Source organism: Aquarana catesbeiana, linkage group LG02 (assembly GCF_042186555.1).
Source record: "Aquarana catesbeiana isolate 2022-GZ linkage group LG02, ASM4218655v1, whole genome shotgun sequence".
Lineage (NCBI taxonomy): Eukaryota > Metazoa > Chordata > Amphibia > Anura > Ranidae > Aquarana > Aquarana catesbeiana.
In genome coordinates, this window is record NC_133325.1 from 104,462,235 (window position 1) to 104,481,223 (window position 18,989).

At 43.1% G+C, this 18,989-nt stretch overlaps 1 protein-coding gene across 3 annotated transcripts in view; it reads left to right on the top strand.

Moving 5' to 3' along the window:
• DCLK1 (doublecortin like kinase 1) overlaps nt 1-18,989 on the top strand; it is a 535,308-nt gene that overhangs the window by 472,407 nt on the left and 43,912 nt on the right. The gene's annotated exons all lie outside the window — the stretch shown is intronic.

Here is an 18,989-nt window from a genome sequence, read left to right on the forward strand (position 1 = left end):
GAATGGTTGTTAGGAGAGGTGCTGCCATAGTCACTAATTTGAGTGCCCATGACACATCCCTTAAAAACTACCCCACACAATCCACATTTCCCCAGTGAAAGTTACCAAGCTGTGGGAAGCCCCTTTGTAAGTAAAGGAAAAATATATCTATCTTTCCTCCAAGAGAGAGGATCAGATTACCGTATTTTGTTCCATGGTGAAGAACAAAAGATCTAAAATCCTCTAAAAAAGATTTGACTCTTTTTTAATAATGTAACTAAGCCCCGATGCTTTAAAATAATCATTAATACCAGTAACCCTTTCACGTGTCATTTTCCTAGTTTCCGATAGAGGCTTATGTAATTAAAGAGAGGAAAGTGCAGAAACCCATAGCAACCAATTAGAAATGAGTAGCTATTATGAATAGTCCTATTAAATAAGACCAAATAATTAAAAAGATTTCCCCCCTATCATAGGCCTTTACTGGGGTTCACACATATAAACTGTGCTGTTGGGATTATAGAAACCATTCTGTAATAGCAATGCATTTTATTTTTATTATGAAGTGGCTTTAGACGCATGAAATATACCTGTTCTCATTCTTTTATTTTTCGTTATTGCTTAAGTGGTTGGCTTTCTACTTATCTTAATACTATGCACATCTTCTTACTTGCATGCTTCTTGGTGATTATTCTTTGCACACATACACATTGCATACTCTCTGCTCATTGCTCATATGTATTATGTTCTCATTGCTTACATGGATAGTGACTGAAAGCAACAGCACTCTATAGCGTATCAAAGGACCGCCAGCACGCTTGTCCATGAGAGGGTTTGGGCACTTCCTAACAAACCAATTACGCATTTCTTTTTTGTGTTATTATTATTTGCTCTTCTCTAGCCACTGGAGTGCTGTAACAAAGACAAAAGTTATTTCCGAATACTAATGTTGGACGTTTTACTGATTATGTGTTTCGTAAATGCTTACCTATTTTAGGTGGACAGCTTATTATCATGAATTTAATCTGGATACATTTATTTATACTTGTGGTTCACCTATTGTTGTTTTACTGTTGTATTATTTAAATGCTAAATACTAAGACCACTGACATCTACACCATGTAAGTAATCCAATAATGTTTCAAGAACTTGACTTCCCCTTGGCTGAAGCAGTTATAATATTTTATAAAACTGACTAGGATACGGAGTTACTAGATCCTACTGGCCAAATACAATGGCACATGATCTGGTGGAAGGTGATCACATTCTAAAGAGTGGTCATGATATGCAAAGTGGTCACTCGTAGCAGTCAGCAACCAATCAGCTTTCAGTTTAGAGCTGTGCAATCAGGGGTAATCTTATGGGTTACTAGTCTTTGCACGTTGCTCTTTGTCTCCTTGAGCATGGTAGAGTTTTCTGCCTAAAATGTTTAGCCATCTTCAACCAAAATTATCGCCAGCTAATGTTTCTCCTTTAATTTCAGGGGATTTACAGTGGCAAACAAAAAATAAATAGTTTTCATGATAGATGTATGTTGCTGGCTGCACCCGATTATATGCAACAAGGTATATGGTCAATATATGTCTGTAGGTGACATGCAGGGTAGGCACATAGAGAGCCTATCCAAAAAGAGATTCCAAATCCATAAAGTAGTGAAAACATTAGCTTAACCTCTATTGATATGGCATTGTTCACTGGATATAGGATTATTTTAGGGTGGAATACCAAATGAGTGTCCTTTCATCTCTTAAGGTATATTTCTTGTCACTCACTAAGGATGAGCTATATCTGGTTGCTTAATGAACCTATTAAACTAGTGGAAAGTACACATCGAATTCTCTAGAACAATGTTTCTCAACCTTTTTTTTCCGTCAAGCCACCCTTTAAAATTATACAGAATAATGCAGAAAACTAAACAAATAGTTTTACATATTATAACAGCATCCACACACATAGGACTCCCAACATTAGAAGTGATTTATTTGTCCAAAACAAATAAGCCTTTACACACTGGTACTGACTAGTATTCCAATGTTTACCTTCTCCCTCAGTTTTTCTCCCTTGCCCAGTGCTTATGGACAGGAGCAGGTGAGGGGCAAGCAAGAACACTATGTAATGGTGCACAATGAAAACCTGTGGTTTTGTGTAGCTAAAAAGGCAGGCTTGATCCACCCACTGGCTTGTATACAGTTTTAGGGCAATTTTTAGGTATTTTTCCAAGGCACCCTTGAAAAAACCTTTTAGTAATAGACGGAGGCTATCAACAGCAAGACATGTTCCTGGCTCTGTTGCCATGCTTCTTGGAGTCTGGGTGTTTATGCCCACACTCCTCTTGCCACCTTCTCCGTAACACAGTTTAAAATTTCAACGGGGAAAGTGATGCTTCCATGTAATGATTGTGGCAGAAATGCAGACCTGTGAACCCAGGGAGATCTTGCCATGGCAGTCACCAAAAGACATAAGAAACATGAAAATAGCCCCACTATGTGTAAACTGTAGAACAAAGTTGTCTATAAAGATAGCTAGGTTTTTGTGTGGACACAGAGGGTATCTTAGGGGTGTTCTGTTTCAAATGCTGCTGTATGCTACTTAGACCCAGTCTGGCTAGACAATATGGTCATCTGCTGTCTTGGCACCATCCACAAACAGCTTAGACAAGTTGAAGTTAAATCCAATACAATTTAATTTCAGCTAATTGTAGTAAAGCACACAGAAAATCACATTATGGAGTCCTATAAGGTTAGCACACTTTACCTAATTCCCTTGGTGGGGGAGCCCTTCACTAACCAACATGCCAAAAATATTCAAAAAACAAAATGGATTTGGGCTCCAACCCCACCCCTGTACTCAAATTATGTGTAGTCACAGTAGTCTGTGACTACACATAATTTGAATACAGGGGTGGGGTTGGACCCCATATCCTTTTTGTTTTTTTAATATTTTTGGTAATTGCAGTAAAGAGGATGTGTTTCCAGTCTTTTGAAGTGTATGAAGAGAATACCTTTACCTAAGCCCTTTCTCTACAAATAATTAACAATGACTGAGGGAACATGGAAGAAATGGGGAAGGTCTAGGTCTAGCTAGGACTAGCAATAAACAGGAGGGGAGGACAGAGGAAGATACCAAAATCACATTAGTAAATACGCTGTAGTGGCGAAAAAACACCAATAGCTCTCAGCACATTACAGAAAACCTCATGCAGTTCAATACACAACTAATAAATTACATGAAAGTGGGGCAGAACAAATGGCACTAATTGTATCATTTAAACCCACGACATTCAAAGTCTCTCTGTCCTATCTCTTTTTAAGTGTAAAAATCATCAATGTGCCGTTTCCGATTGCAACCAGATATCTGCATTTAGCACATTATTGTGGTTAAATTAATGTAAGACGATATCTGATTAGTTATTATGGGTTATTTCAAACCTTTGTTTCTTACATAGGCTGATAAAGAAAGTCTGCCAAGCTTATTTGAGTTAAAATGCCTACAAAGCAACTCTAGAGTAAAACTCTATTAGCTCACAAGTTTGCATAAGAGAAGGCATGGACAGTGACCTCCAGCCTGTGTCTTGGGAATGCACTATTTGTAGCAGATGTGGATGTGTCAAATCCAAACGATGTCAGAAGCAGTTGGTATCAATGCGAAGAAAATCGCGGCTGGTACCAATTACTGTTTATGTATGATTTACCAGCTACAGTGTAACTCAATACCATACATTCCAGATTAATTATAGTTCTCTGCAGGATTCGTGAATGCTATAAATTTACACATCTCAATAAAGACATCTTACAGATCTAGGTCCCTTGATAATATATATGGTTACTACTGTACAGATCATATGCAGTGCTAAAATGCGAAGGGGAAGTTATTTTTTATGTAAGCGCTGTATCATTTTTCTCCGATGTCTTGAATGCAATAGAGCACTTTTGTGTGCTACGTATATCATTTTTATTGGTATTGAGTAAAAGGGAATCTCTTAAAAACCCTACTTTTAACATACACTCACTGGCCACTTTATTAGGTACACTTTGCTAGTACTTTGTTGGACCCTCTTTTGCCTTCAGAACTGCCTTAATTCTTTGTGGCATAGCTTCAACAAAGTGTTGGAAACATTCCTCTGAGATTTCAGTCCATATTGACATGATAGCGCCACGCAGCTGCTGCAGATTTGTCGGCTGCACATCCATGATGCCAATCTCCCATTCCACCACATCCCAAAGGTGCTCTATTGGATTGAGATCTGGTGACTGTGGAGGCCATTGAAATACAGTGACCACATTGTCATGTTCAAGAAACCAGGGGTGAGATGATTTGAGCTTTCTGACATGGTGCATTATCCTGCTGGAAGTAGCCATCAGAAGATGGGTACACTGTAGTCATAAAGGGATGGTCAGCAACAATACTCAGGTAGGCCGTGGTGTATAAACAATGCTCAATTGGTACTAAGAGGCCCAAAGTATGCCAAGAAAATATCTCCCACACCATTACACCACCACCACCAACATTAACCATTGATACAAGGCAGGATGGATTCATGCTTTCATGTTGTTTATGCCAAATTCTGACCCTACCATCTGAATGTCACAGCTAAAATCGGGACTCATCAGACCAGGCAATGTTTTTCCAATCTTCTATTGGTGAGCCTTTGTGAATTGTAGCCTCAGTTTCCTGTTCTTAGCAGACAGAAGTGGCACCTGGTGTGGTCTTCTGCTGCTTTAGCCCATCTGCTTCAAGGTTCGATGTGTTGTGTGTTCAGAGATGGTATTCTGCATACCTTGGGTGTAATGAGTGGTTATTTGAGTTACTTTTGCCATTCTATCATCTCGAACCAGTCTGCCCATTCTCCTTTGACCTCTGACATCAACAAGGCATTTTCCTCCACACAACTGCCACTCACTGGATATTTTCCCTTTTTCAGACCATTCTCTGTGAACCCTAGAGATGGTTGTGCATGAACAAATCCCAGTAGATCAGCATTTTTGTAAATACTCAGAGCAGTGCGTCCGGCACCAACAACCATGTCACGTGCAAAGTCACCTAAATCCCCTTTCTTCTCCACTCTGATGCTTGGTTTGAACTTCAGCAAGTCGTCTTCACCACATCTAGATGGCTAAATGCATTGAGTTGCTGCCATGTGATTGGCTGAATAGCAATTTGTGTTACCAAGCAATTAAAAAGGTGTACTTAACAAAGTGGCCAGTGAGTGTATACTATTTTATGCAATAGGGTCGATTTACTAAAGGAGTAGAGGCTGCTCACTTAGCTTAGTAAAAAAGATAAAGTTTATCCAATGTTCACTTTGGATACTCAAATTTTTGCAAGGGAATTTAAAAAAAAAACAGGATTTTTGTTTTACCATAATAGGATGATGACCCGAGCACAGCTTCACCTAATTCAATGCTCAATTTCTTTAGTAAATCAACTGCATTATCTCGACATCCATTTATATGAGTAAATCACCTTTTCTCTGCTATGAATTTCCATCAGCAAAGAGGCTATGGGCCCTTAAACATGTGGTTCTGCTCCAATCTATGCAGCAGTTATACAATAATATGAACATGACAAAGCCTCATTTTGTGGTTAACACAAAATAAAAGATTGAAATAAAATGTGGCATTGCGAAAGAGCTGTAAAATTCACAGGGAGAACAATTTGTGCTCAGAGCTTTTATAATTCAGTTTTTACTAGCAGAAGCCAAGCTAGAATAACAAATAACACTCTTCATATTACAAGTAGCATTTAATGGCTTATTTCATCAAAAAGTGCAAAGAGCTGTGTAGTACAGTCACTAACAGTACAAGCAGAACTGGCAGTACAAGGACCAATTATCTATAAAATTAGACTGGTTGAATCTAATTATTCCAACTATGGGCCCTTACCCACTTCTGTAGGCAGTATAAAAGTAGACACTAAATAAGTGAAAATGAAAATGTGTCTGTACAATGACCACAAATGGCATTGTTTATGCTCAATAAAGGACAATGTTCAGACCCAAGTGCCCAGATTAAAGTGGTATTAAACCCAAAAAGCAAACATTTTTTATACTGCATTTTTTAGATATGATTGATGGCTGCATTCGTTTTCTTTTTTAGGCTTTCATTCTTTTGTTTTCACCTGTTATCTGGTAAGGAAGTCTGCTGTTTTTAACAGAACAAGCTGTCCTGCAAATGTAGCAGTAAGAGCAGGGGTGTTAAACTCAATTTCATTATAGGCTGCATCAGCAGTATGGTTGCCCTCAAAGGGCCAGTTGTATCTGGGGACACTACATACAGAGTGCAGGGTTTAGGAGTGTGTTACATACAGAGTTCAGGGGTGTGCTGTGTACAGAGAGCAGAGTTCAGGGGTGTGCTGTGTACAGCGTGCAGAGTTCAGGGGTGTGTTTTGTACAAAGGGCAGCGTTTAGGAGTGTGTTACGTACAAAATACAGAGTTCAGGGTTGTGCTGTGTACAGAGTGCAGGGTTTAGGGGTCTACAGAGTGCAGAGTTTAGGGGTGTGCTGTCTACAGAGTGCAGGGTTCAGGGGTGTGCTGTCTACAGAGTGCAGGGTTTAGGAAGGATTTTAGGAGTGTGTTATGTACAGCATGCAGAGTCCAGGGGTGTGCTGTGTACAGAGTGCAGGGTTTAGGGGTACACTGTGTTCAGAGTTCAGGGGTTTAGGAGTGTGTTATGTACAAAGTTCAGGGGTGTGCGGTGTACAGAGTGCAGAGTTCAGGGGTGTGTGGTGTACAGAGTGCAGGGTTTAGGGGTGTGCTGTATACAGAGTGCAGGGTTTAGGGGTGTGCTGTCTACAGAGTGCAGAGTTTAGGGGTGTGCTGTCTCCAGAGTGCAGGGTTTAGGGGTGCGATGTGTACAGAGTGAAGGGTTTAGGGGTGTGTTACGTACAAAGTACAGAGTTCAGGGGAGTGCTGTGTACAGAGTGCAGGGTTTAGGAGTGTGTTATGTACAGAGTTCAGGGGTGCGCTGTGTACAGAGTGCAGGGTTTAGGAGTGTGTTATGTACAGAGTTCAGGAGTGTGCTTTTTACAGAGTGCAGAGTTCAGGGGTGTGCTGTGTACAGAGTGCAGGGTTTAGGGGTGCGCTGTGTACAGAGTGCAGGGTTTAGGAGTGTGTTACGTACAAGGTACAGAGTTCATGGGTGTGCTGTGTACATAGTGCAGGGTTCAGGAGTGTGTTATGTACGGAGTACAGTGTTCAGGGGTGTGCTCTGTACTGAGTGCAGCATTTTAGGAGTGTGTTACGTACAGAGTACAGAGTTCAGGGGTGTGCTGTGTACAGAGTGCAGGGTTTAGGAGTGTGTTATGTACAGAGTTCAGGAGTGTGCTTTTTACAGAGTGCAGAGTTCAGGGGTGTGCTGTGTACAGAGTGCAGAGTTCAGGGGTGTGCTGTGTACAGAGTGCAGGGTTTAGGGGTGTGCTGTGTACAGAGTGCAGGGTTTAGGAGTGTGTTACGTACAAAGTACAGAGTTCATGGGTGTGCTATGTACAGAGTGCAGGGTTTAGGAGTATGTTATGTACGGAGTACAGTGTTCAGGGGTGTGCTCTGTACCGAGTGCAACATTTTAGGAGTGTGTTATGTACAGCGTACAGAGTTCAGGGGTGTGCTGTGTACAGAGTGCAGCGTTTAGGAGTCTGTTATGTACAGAGTACAGTGCTCAGGGGTGTGCTCTGTACAGAGTGCAGGATTTTAGGAGTGTGTTATGTACAGCATGCAGAGTGCAGGGGTGTGCTGTGTACAGATTGTAGAGTTCAGGGGTGTGCTGTGTACAGAGCTCAAGGATTTAGGAGTGTGTTATATACAGAGTTCAGGGGTGTGCTGTGTACAGAGTGCAGATTTCAGGGGGGTGCAGTGTACAGAGTGCAGTGTTCAGGGGTGTGCGGTGTACAGAATGCAGGGTTTAGGGGTGTGCTGTCTACAGAGTGCAGGGTTTAGGGGTGTGCTGTCTACAGAGTGCAGAGTTTAGGGGTGTGCTGTCTACAGAGTGCAGGGTTTAGGGGTGTGCTGTCTACAGAGTGCAGGGTTTAGGAGTGTGTTATGTACGGAGTACAGTGTTCAGGGGTGTGCTCTGTAACGAGTGCAGGATTTTAGGAGTGTGTTACGTGAAGAGTACAGAGTTGAGGGGTGTGCTGTGTACAGAGTGCAGGATTTAGGAGTGTGTTATGTACAGAGTACAGTGTTCAGGGGTGTGCTCTTTAGAGTGCAGGATTTTAGGAGCGTGTTATGTACAGGCTGCAAAGTTCAGGGGTGTGCTGTGTACAGAGTGTAGAGTTCAGGGGTGTGCTGTGTACAGAGTGCAGGGTTTAGGGGTGCGCTGTGTACAGAGTGCAGAGTTTAGGGGTGTGCTGTCTACAGAGTGCAGCGTTTAGGAGTGTGTTATGTACAGAGTCAGAGTTCAGGGGTGCGCTGTGTACAGAGTGCAGGGTTTAGGAGTGTGTTACATACAGAGTTCAGGGGTGTGCTGTGTACAGAGTGCAGTGTTCAGGGGTGTGCTGTGTACAGAGTACAGCATTCAGAGGTGTGCTGTGTACAGAGTGCAGGGTTTAGGAGTGTATTATGTACAGAGTTCAGGAGTGTGCTTTTCACAGAGTGTAGAGTTCAGGGGTGTGTTGTGCACAGAGTGCAGGGTTTAGGGATGCACTGTGTACAGAGTGCAAGGTTTATGAGTGTGTTATGTACAAAGTACAGAGTTCAGGGGTGTGCTGTGTACAGAGTGCAGGGTTTAGGAGTGTGTTATGTACAGAGTACAGTGTTCAGGGGTGCACTCTGTACAGAGTGCAGGATTTTAGGAGTGTGTTACATACAGCGTGCAGAGTTCAGGGGTGTGCTCTGTACAGAGTGCAGGGTTTAGGGGTGCGCTGTGTACAGAGTGCAGGGTTTAGTGGTGCGCTTTGTACAGAGTGCAGGATTTAGGTGTGTGTTATGTACAAAGTACAGAGTTCAGGGGAGTTCTGGGTACAGAGTGCAGGGTTCAGGAGTGTGTTATGCACAGAGTACAGTGTTTTCGGGGTGTGCTCTTTACAGAGTGCAGGGTTTAGGGGTGTGTTATGTACAAAGCACAGAGTTCAGGGGAGGGCTGTGTACAGAGTGCAGGGTTTAGGAGTGTGTTACGTACAGAGTACAGAGTTCAGGGGTGCGCTGTGTACAGAGTGCAGAGTTCAGGGGTGTGCGGTGTACAGAGTGCAGGGTTTAGGGGTGCGCTGTGTACAGAGTGCAGGGTTTAGGAGTGTGTTATGTACAAAGTACAGAGTTCAGGGGAGTTCTGGGTACAGAGTGCAGGGTTCAGGAGTGTGTTATGTACAGAGTACAGTGTTTTCGGGGTGTGCTCTGTACAGAATGCAGGGTTTAGGGGTGTGTTATGTACAAAGTACAGAGTTCAGGGGAGGGCTGTGTACAGAGTGCAGGGTTTAGGAGTGTGTTATGTACAGAGTTCAGGGGTGCGCTGTGTACAGAGTGCAGGGTTTAGGAGTGAGTTATGTACAAAGTACAGAGTTCAGGGGAGTTCTGGGTACAGAGTGCAGGGTTCAGGAGTGTGTTATGTACAGAGTACAGTGTTTTCGGGGTGTGCTCTGTACAGAGTGCAGGGTTTAGGGGTGTGTTATGTACAAAGTACAGAGTTCAGGGGAGGGCTGTGTACAGAGTGCAGGGCTTAGGAGTGTGTTACGTACAGAGTTCAGGGGTGCGCTGTGTACAGAGTGCAGGGTTTAGGAGTCTGTTACGTACAGAGTACAGAGTTCAGGGGTGCGCTGTGTACAGAATGCAGCGTTTAGGAGTGTGTTACGTACAGAGTTCAGGGGTGCGCTGTGTACAGAGTGCAAAGTTTATGGGTGTGCTTTGCACAGTATGCAAACCAACCCCAACTCTCCTTCCCACAAAACTTCCTCGTATCTTTCTCTTCTTTCATGGCCTGGCTCTAGTACATCCCTGTGTAGGGTAGATCTTCCTCGCCTTGCAGGGAGATCGTTCTCTCTCTCAGATTCTGCCTCTGCCCCACCATGAATGGGTTAAGGGATTTGTTAGTTCCTTGTGCCACTGAGAGCAAAGCTGTCCCTTGTCATCACAGAAGGCTTCTGTGTTGACAAATGACAGTGGGGAGCGGAGGGCGAGAACCGGAGGTGGCGGAATGAAGTTTTGCTACACGCTGGATGCAAAACTGGGTGCAAGGGCTACATGTCAATGCCTGGCGGGCCAGATCCGGCCTGCAGGCCTTGTGTTTGACATGTGAGTTACAGGGTTGTGACAAACCATTTAACACAGACAGGGGTGCTTACAATGATCTGTTGTGTAATTGCTTAAAAAGTGTTAGCTGGAGTTCAGCTTCCATTTGTTTAATGTATATAAATCCGTTTATACATCTAACATCCCCCTCCCCTCCCCCCAAACTGACAGTGCTGCTGTCCAAGGGTTTCTCTGTTTCTCCTTCAAGCTGACAGTAGGCACCCTAATACAGGAGATGTACTGGACAGATCACCAGGTGAAAACAGAGAAAAAAAAGACTAAAAAAAGAAAATGAATGCAGCATTACATTACATTTGTGTTTTTGGGTTTAATATGGCTTTAGGATTTTACATGAATAAATGGCTTAATCTGTCAAAGTAAATCCAAGTAAAAGTGGTGCATCAGACTTTGGTAGACTCTTGAGGGTTGTCTGGCATGACCTTTATATATGTTGGAAACTCAGCTGTGAGATCTCCTCTCCAGTTTTACTGGTTCTACTACTGCAGCACATCTATTATGAACTGAAAAGACAAATGTCCCAATTCATCAAACTGCTGGAGCACTTAAGTGCCTTAAAGTGCACTTAAGCCATGCTAAAGTGACCTCAGCCAAAATTGACATATATTATTTTACAGTGCCCTAAACACTAGTTAACAATCCTTCAGAGTAATTGCATCTTCAGGGTATTTTTGCATATCTTAAAGGGGAAGTATACAATGGCAATGCTATGGGGGAGCGGGGGGTGCAACTCGCACCCGGGTGACACCCGCCAGAGGGGTGACACCATTCTGAGGGTGGCGAGGATCCCAGGTCCCGGAGGCAGGGCCTCACTTTAGCTGGCGCTAGCCCTGTGTTTTTTTTCACTGCGTTCACTTCTAATACAGAAGCCCGGCTTTTTAGAAGTGATCGTGCAACTCTGCGGCAGTACGGCTGCACTGAATCCTCCAGCCTGGGTGTAGCAGAGCTCTTGTCATGTGAGGGGGGAGGGCCAATGACATTCCTGGTGCCAGGGGCAGGAATCCATCCAGGTGGGTTTCCGCCAGGTTGACTGCTGCGATTGCCGGCACCAACAGCATCTTCCCTGCAGCTATTCTATCCACATCCCGATTCCAGCAACAAACAGGTCAGTTCCGAATGGATGCTATTGCCTGCTCCAAAGTTTCATTGTCTGCAGGAACAGATCCCCCATACCATCGTCTGCCATCATCAGATAGCAGCTCAGTCAGTCCAGCTAGCTATCCACCTCCTGCCTCTCGCCCCCCCCCCGCATGGTGAGCCCTCCACATCCCTGACTGAGATCTGTCTGGACATGTGGAATCTGCTCAAACCTTACTGACGCCTCCTCTCTCCTGTCCCATCTATTGTCACTACTACAGGTGGGGAGACATGGGGGGAACCCCTATATTATAGGGCGGCACAGTGGTGTACTGGATAGCACTCTCGCCTAGCAGTAAGAAGGGTCGCTGGTTCGCATCCTGACCACGACACTACCTGCCTGGAGTTTGCATGTTCTCCCTGTGTCTGCGTGGGTTTCCTCCAGGTACTCCGGTTTCCTCCCACACTCCAAAGACATGCTGATAGGTTAATTGGATCCTGTCTAAATTGTCCCTAGTATGTATGAATGTGAGTTAGGGACCTTATATTGTAAGCTCCTTGAGGGTAGGGACTGATGTGAATGTATAATGTATATGTAAAGCGCTGCGTAAATTGATGGCGCTATATAAGTACCTGAAATATTATACGTGACATGGGGGAGACGCCTATATTATACACCCCATACCTAGAGTATAGACCAGGGGCTGCATTACAGTGGAAAGAAGTCCCAATCAAGAACCTGCCTAATATATCAGAGGGACAGGCCTAAACAGATAGGTGGGTATTGGGGGGATTTGTGCTAGGAGAGGGGATTGGGGGATTTTTGCGAGGAGGGGGAATTTGTGCTAGGAGGTGGGATTGGGGGATTTGTGCTAGAAGAGGGGACTGGGGGGACTTATACAAGGAGGAGGATTTTGTGCTAGGAGGGGGGATTGGGGGGATTTGTGCGAGGAGGGGGGATTTGCGCGAGGAGGGGGATTGGGGAGATTTGTGCGAGGAGGGGGATTGGGGGGATTTGTGCGAGGAGGGGGATTGGGGGGATTTGTGCAAGGAAGGGGGATTGTGCTAGGAGAGGGGATTTGGGGGATTTGTGTGAGGAGGGGGGAATTTGTGCTAGGCGCAACAGCAAGACAACATGGTGTCACCCCCTTGGGAGGCGGGGGTGACACCATATTTTACCGCACCAGGTGACACCCACCCTAGTGATGCCACTGGAAGTATAGCCAAAGTTATTTTGGTTATACTTCTCCTATGGGTCACAGGAGTACAGTTCCTTCTGCATTCTTGTGACCCATTTTCAGCTGACAGCGGACTAAAAGATGCTGTTGGCTCATGTCACTCAGTTGGTCCAGCCTCAGGAAAGATCCCAAATTTACAGCCGGGATCCACCCAGATACCTGGACCGGCTGCTGGATCAGCCTCTCAGCATGCCGCATGAGATAAAAAATCCCTTTTGTGGCAGATTGCAGTCCTTAGAAGTGGTGATTGCATTCGTTTTCCTTTTTTTTCCAAGTTAAGAACATTTTCAGCAAATACATATAGTACCTATTAATCTTGCCAGAAATGTAGTGTCTTTGTGATTTCCTCTAAACTTCACCAAAGACTATCTCCCTGTTTAGCTAACTTCAATAATCAACCAACTGTCCTGCCGCACATGTAATGGAGATGAAGAGATATGGAAATGTTTGTATTCCATATAAGGCTGGCCATACATTATACAATTTTTCTTGTACAATTTTCCTTTAGATTTACCAAAACCACATAATATGAGGTCAAACCCAAACACTTTAAATGTGTATGCAATCAGACAGGCCTTATCACTACATAGTTGAAGGTAAATCTAAAGGAAATTGAACAAGAAAATTGTATAATGTATGGCCAGTTGAAGGAGAGCAGCCTAATGTGACAGCCATTTCTCCCCCTATAGATAGAGTGGAGGAATGACATAACTATCCAGAGACAGCAATTGTGATATTTACAGGATTACAACCTGAAAATAAAGCAATGAAGCTTGAAAAAAGAAATCAGATGCAGCCACAATACTAGTAATCTGCAATACATATATATATATATATTTTTGTTTTGAGTTTAAATATTTGCTACACCTCCTTACTGAGCATGATGTCTCTAATATCTCTAGGTGAAATGGGTAAACAAGGAAATCTATAAATAAGGAGGCAGCATCTTCCCAGTTTATTTTATTTATTCATTTCAGGTACTTATATAGCGTTGTCAATTTATGCACTGCTATACACATATATATCAGTCCGTGCCCTCAAGGAGCTTACAATCTAAGGTCCCTAGCCCAATCATTATCATCCAATTTAGACCAGAGCCAATTAACCTACCAGCATGTCTTTGGAGTGTGGGAGGAAACCCACGCAGGCACAGGGAGAACATGCAAACTCCAGGCAGTTCTGTGGTTGGGATTCAAACCAGCAACCCTAGTGCAGGCTAGGTGAAACTGCTAACCACTACACCACTGTGCTGCCCACGCGGTTATATATTTCTATAAGTACTTTATATTTGTGAAGTTTTCACATTGCACCAACCTTTATTTTAGACATAGGACACCTTTCCTTATGTGTTAAGCATTGTATGCATAGCACAGAAGTGTGTAACAACAATGGAGGCATTAGAGAGGCAGTGAAACAATCTGTGTATACGTGGATAAATTTAATTCTGTTAATGAATGATACATGGACATATACATTTCAGGTCTTCTTTTATTATATCATTCGATACCAGCAGCTAAACTGATGGATTTCAGCTGAAGAATCTGTGTAGGACACTTACAGTATCAAATATCCTGATTTACAGTCCCGCGGATAGTCTTCCCTTCTGAGTTCCCTAATGGAAAGAGTCTGTGAGGGTTATATGAGGTCCTCAGCTTGGCTAAGAGAAAACATCTCTGCTTGGAAAACAAATGAAGCATCTTGTATTCTTGTATGAGAGAGGGATGCTTTATCGTGCTGGCAGTGTTGGATTCCTTGTATTACATAAAAAGGGATTAAGAGCTCTTAGTATGACTAATGAGGATATACAATATAAAGAAGGAAGCTCGGGATACTTGTCTTGTCTCTCTTTTGGATACAAGAGTCAATCATATGCCCCCTAGACCCCTTTCACTGTGCTTTTCCTGTGATCTCAAATGTTCTCGTACTCCACCCCCACAAAAAAAAACAAAAAAAAATACATGTCTACAGTCTATAGTTCATATACAGTACTTGAAATAAAAAACAAATGTACTGTAGATTATATGCAAACATACAGTGAAATTGAATGAAAAGGGGTTTGCTTGGTGCCTTATTCTGGGACCTCTGAGGCCTTCCCACAGATTATTACTATATAGAGTTTATATAGCGCCAACAGTTTGTACAGCGCTTTATGAAATTAAGGCAGACATTACAGTTACAATACAATTTTGTACAAGAGGAATCAGAGGGCCCTGCTCATCACAAATTGTAGCTTGTTCTCTTAGGTTTAATATATTTGCAACCTTGTAAACATTGACCATAGGCAGAGATAGATATATAGATAGATATATAGTGCCAACAATTTGCACAGCACTTTAAAATGTTAGGGCAAATGGTACAGTTTCAATACAATTTAATAAAGGAGGAATCAGAGGGCCCTGCTTGTTAGAGCTTACCATCTAAAAGGGAGGGTCAAGTGATACAGAAGGTATTAATTGTGGGGAATGAGCTGGTGAAAAAATTATTAAAGTACAGTTGTTAGGTGGAGGTAGGATAGGCTTCTCTGAAGAGAAAAGTTTTCAGGGATCGCCTAAAAGTGGATTGAGGTGGAGATAGTCAGACAGATTGGGAATTCTTAAGGAAGAGAGGCTCGGGAGAAGTCCTGGCGAGTATGGGAGGAGGTGATGAGGGAGCTAGAGAGCAGGAGCTCTTGTGAGGAACGAAGAGGACGATTTGGTTGGTATTATGAGACTAGGTTAGTGATCTAGCCGGGGGCCAAGTTGTGCATGGTAGTGTACATTATTGTTAGTATTTTTAATTTAATTTGTTGGGTGAGTGGCAGCCAATGGAGGGATTGGCAGAGAGGGGTACCAGACGCTGAGCGATTTGTAAGGTGGATGAGTCTGGCAAGCATTAATGATGGACTGAGTAGGGTATAACCTATTTAAAGTTAAGCCAATGAGGAAGGAGTTGCAGTAGTCAAGGTGAGAGATAACCAGGCAATGAATTAGGAGCTTTGTGGTGTCATTGGTTAGGAAGGGTCGTATTTTGGAGATGTTGCGAAGGTTGAGGCAGCAAGCCTTGAAAAGTGATTGGATGTGAGGCCAAAAGGAGAGTTTAGAGCCCAGGACTACACCTAGCAGTCTGGTATGTAGAGATGTCTTGATGGTTGTACCATTGCTCTTGGCAGAGAAGTCAGGGGTAGGTTATGAGGGACACGTTATGAGGGTGTCATTCTTTAAAGTGTACTTTTCACTTTACTTCTTAAACTCATGAGCTCCTAGAAAAGTGGCTGATAGGTGTTTTTGGCCCTTACAGGATTTATAGTTGAATTACCTACAGTGGAAAGGCCCCTCAAAAGCTGCCCAACACCTACTGCCTTTGGCATATTACAGCCCAGGCCTTGGATAGGGGAGTAGTCTATCTGTTGTCTGGTCTAAGTACCATTCACAGCAATCTATAAAATAGAATTCAACATATTAACAAGTTTTGGCCAACTGCCAGCTGAGCATGGTGCCACTGATTGGGCATAGTGAAGTTAGTATTTTGTAATTTCAGGCATACAAAGGTAAGTCACCAGTGTTAAAAGATAAAGCATACAAAGGTCTTTCATTCATAGAGTTTACAGTAGCATAATCAGGCTGATATTTGACAGCGTCACAAGTCTAACCGGTTGACACCCAGTATTGGAAAATTTAGTACTTTTATTTTAAATATTGCTCCTATAATGAATTTTCTCTGCATTTAACGATTTGGAATCTCTTTGCATGTCCACTATGTGTCTATGTATTCCCACCATTGCACATATTAGCCCACACATCTGGTCAGACCTAGATACACATTCTTATATCAGTAACCAGAATACTGTATGTGTCAATTCAACACTTGCTTAGTTTTAAATAAGAGTGAGAATGGGCTTGAAGCCCTGTCTAAATTTTACTGCTATCTAGGGCCCCACTAGGGAAGTTTCCCCCCACTTTCCCTTCCTCTGCAGTGGGGCATAGACAGAAATAAAATCCTCGCAGAGGTTCTACATTTCCCCTACCATACAAAATAAACGCATTTTTTCTTTCTCTCTGTTTAGCTGTTGGAGAGTTCCCTTCTTGTGCGGTAAAAAATAGTCAACTGCACAGAAAATGAGGGAAAATCACTCCGGATGCCCCGGATGGCAGTAAAAACCTGACCGGATTTCATTCTATCCAAAACTAAGAAAAAGAGGTGTTTCTGGACATACACTTTGGGGTCTATTTAAAAATGTGTCTCAACATTCAACCAGACAGCAAATAATCCCAATAATGTGTATATTTTCTAAGACTGTCAGCTCCTTCTAGTGGCCATCATGTAGTATTTGTCAAACCTCTTTAGGTTAACCATACTCCAGGCAAGCAATATGCAGCATAGCATTGCCTGGTTGTCAAAATGTGATTGCCCATACACATGGAAGATAAACTATATTACCAAAGGTATTGGGACGCCTGCCTTTAAACACACATGAATTTTAATGGCATCCCAGTCTTAGTCCAAGGGTTCAATATTGAGTTGGCCCACCCTTTGCAGCTATAACAGCTTCAACCTCTTCTGGGAAGGTTGTCCACAAGGTTTAGGAGTGTGTCTATGGGAATGTTTGACCATTCTTTCAGAAGCACATTCATGAGGTCAGGCACTGAAGATGGACAAAAAGGCCTGGCTCGCAGACTCCGCTCCAATTCATCCCAAAGGTATTCTATTGGGTTGAGGTCAGGATGGGTTGTGCAGGCCAGTCATGTTCCTCCACCCCAAACTCGCTCATCCATGTCTTTATGGACCTTGTTTGTGGACCAAATGCGGTCCAAATCATTTGGTGGAGGGGGATTATGGCTCAGGGTTGTTTTTCAGGGTTGGGCTTGGCCCCTTAGTTCCAGTGAAGGGAACTCTTAATGCATCACCATACCAAGACATTTTGAACAATTTCATGCTCCCAACTTTGTGGGAACAGTTTGGGGATGGCCCCTTCCTGTTCCAACATGACTGCGCACCAGTGCACAAAGCAAGGCCAGAGGCTCTAATGAGCTTCAAAATAGGGTGGGCTACAACAGCGAATGAATATTCACTGTTGAAACACTGATCCTCAATCTGGCCAATCGGGAAGCAGGTCTGATACCCGTCACCTGATTGGCTGAAAGGAAAGGCGATCCTATTGGATGCCTGGGAGGAGAAGCACGGCGGAAGCGAGGAGAAGAGCCGCTGGCCGATGTCTGGATGCCCGATCCCCACCACTGCTCCTCGGATGCCCTCCACCTAGATGGGGTAAGTGCCAGTGGACCGACCGGCAGACAGCAGGGGGGGGGGTTTGATTGTTTTCCGCCCCCCCAACAAAAAAAACCGCGTGTAAAAGCAGGCGTCCCAATACTTTTGGTAATATAGTGTATGTCTATTTTCATGTATAGCATACAACTGGTTACTAGGTCAGTTATACAAAGACTATATATGTGGTTATTCCCTGACCAGTCTGATTGTCCTGCCTGTTATCAGAGGTTGTCATATTTACATGCAGTATGACTATTTCATGAGACAAGGAAAAGTTGGCAAATTGAAATCAACAAGGTGACCAGAGGTTACTGCACAACACCATTGCTCTTTGCACAGCCTTGTTGAGAAAGCTTGGATGTTTAAAGGACATCCTAAGAGCAGTCTGTCAATGACTGCATATCCAACCATACCCAAAGCTTAACTGTCCTGATCTGTGTTTATTCATAGTGAACAAATCTAAAACTAGCAGTACACAAACCATATGGCAAACTGTGAGTTATCTGTGTACCCACATGGCTTCTGTCTTCTACGTGCTATTCTGTCTTCTAAGCTTACAATTTATATTGACTTTATGGGTGTCCCCTACAGCTTATACACATTAAAGGGAATCTGTTACAAAGCAACACCTGTATGACAAGGCTTCGCTGGAAGCATCCACTCTCTGATTAATGGATGGAATACTAATTCTGGAGAGACGGCTCTTGCAACTAGTCTGACTGGCTGCTTCCATCACAGGCTTTTCACATAGGTGTTTAACTGTAACAGAATACCTTTAAAAGTCTACCATCTCAGTGCCTTACTAAAACATTAACAAATTATAAAGATTTACTATTTTAGTTTAAAAATAAGCATTAGTTGTATACTATATTATGCAAAATAATTAAAATTTTTGGAAAAGCCAGCAAAATTGTACAAAATGACTTGTGTTTGCATTGTTGCTCTCCAAGTCATTAGGTTTGGGCAATGCTTTCTTTGCGCTTTACAAGCTCTGTTGGCCACAGTATTTCAGAGCAATGGTTGTACCAGCAGGAAAGAAATGTAGCCAGCAGGTGGCAGGATTGAACCGTGAATGCACTTGCTGTATTAGGTCCTTATAATATTTCTTGAGGATGAGGGTTACTTAATTAACCTTTTGACATTAGCTTAGAATTTGCTTGTAAGGGGTTAACATCAGTCAGGAAGCATTTTAATAATGCAAATTTTTTTTGCTCATGAT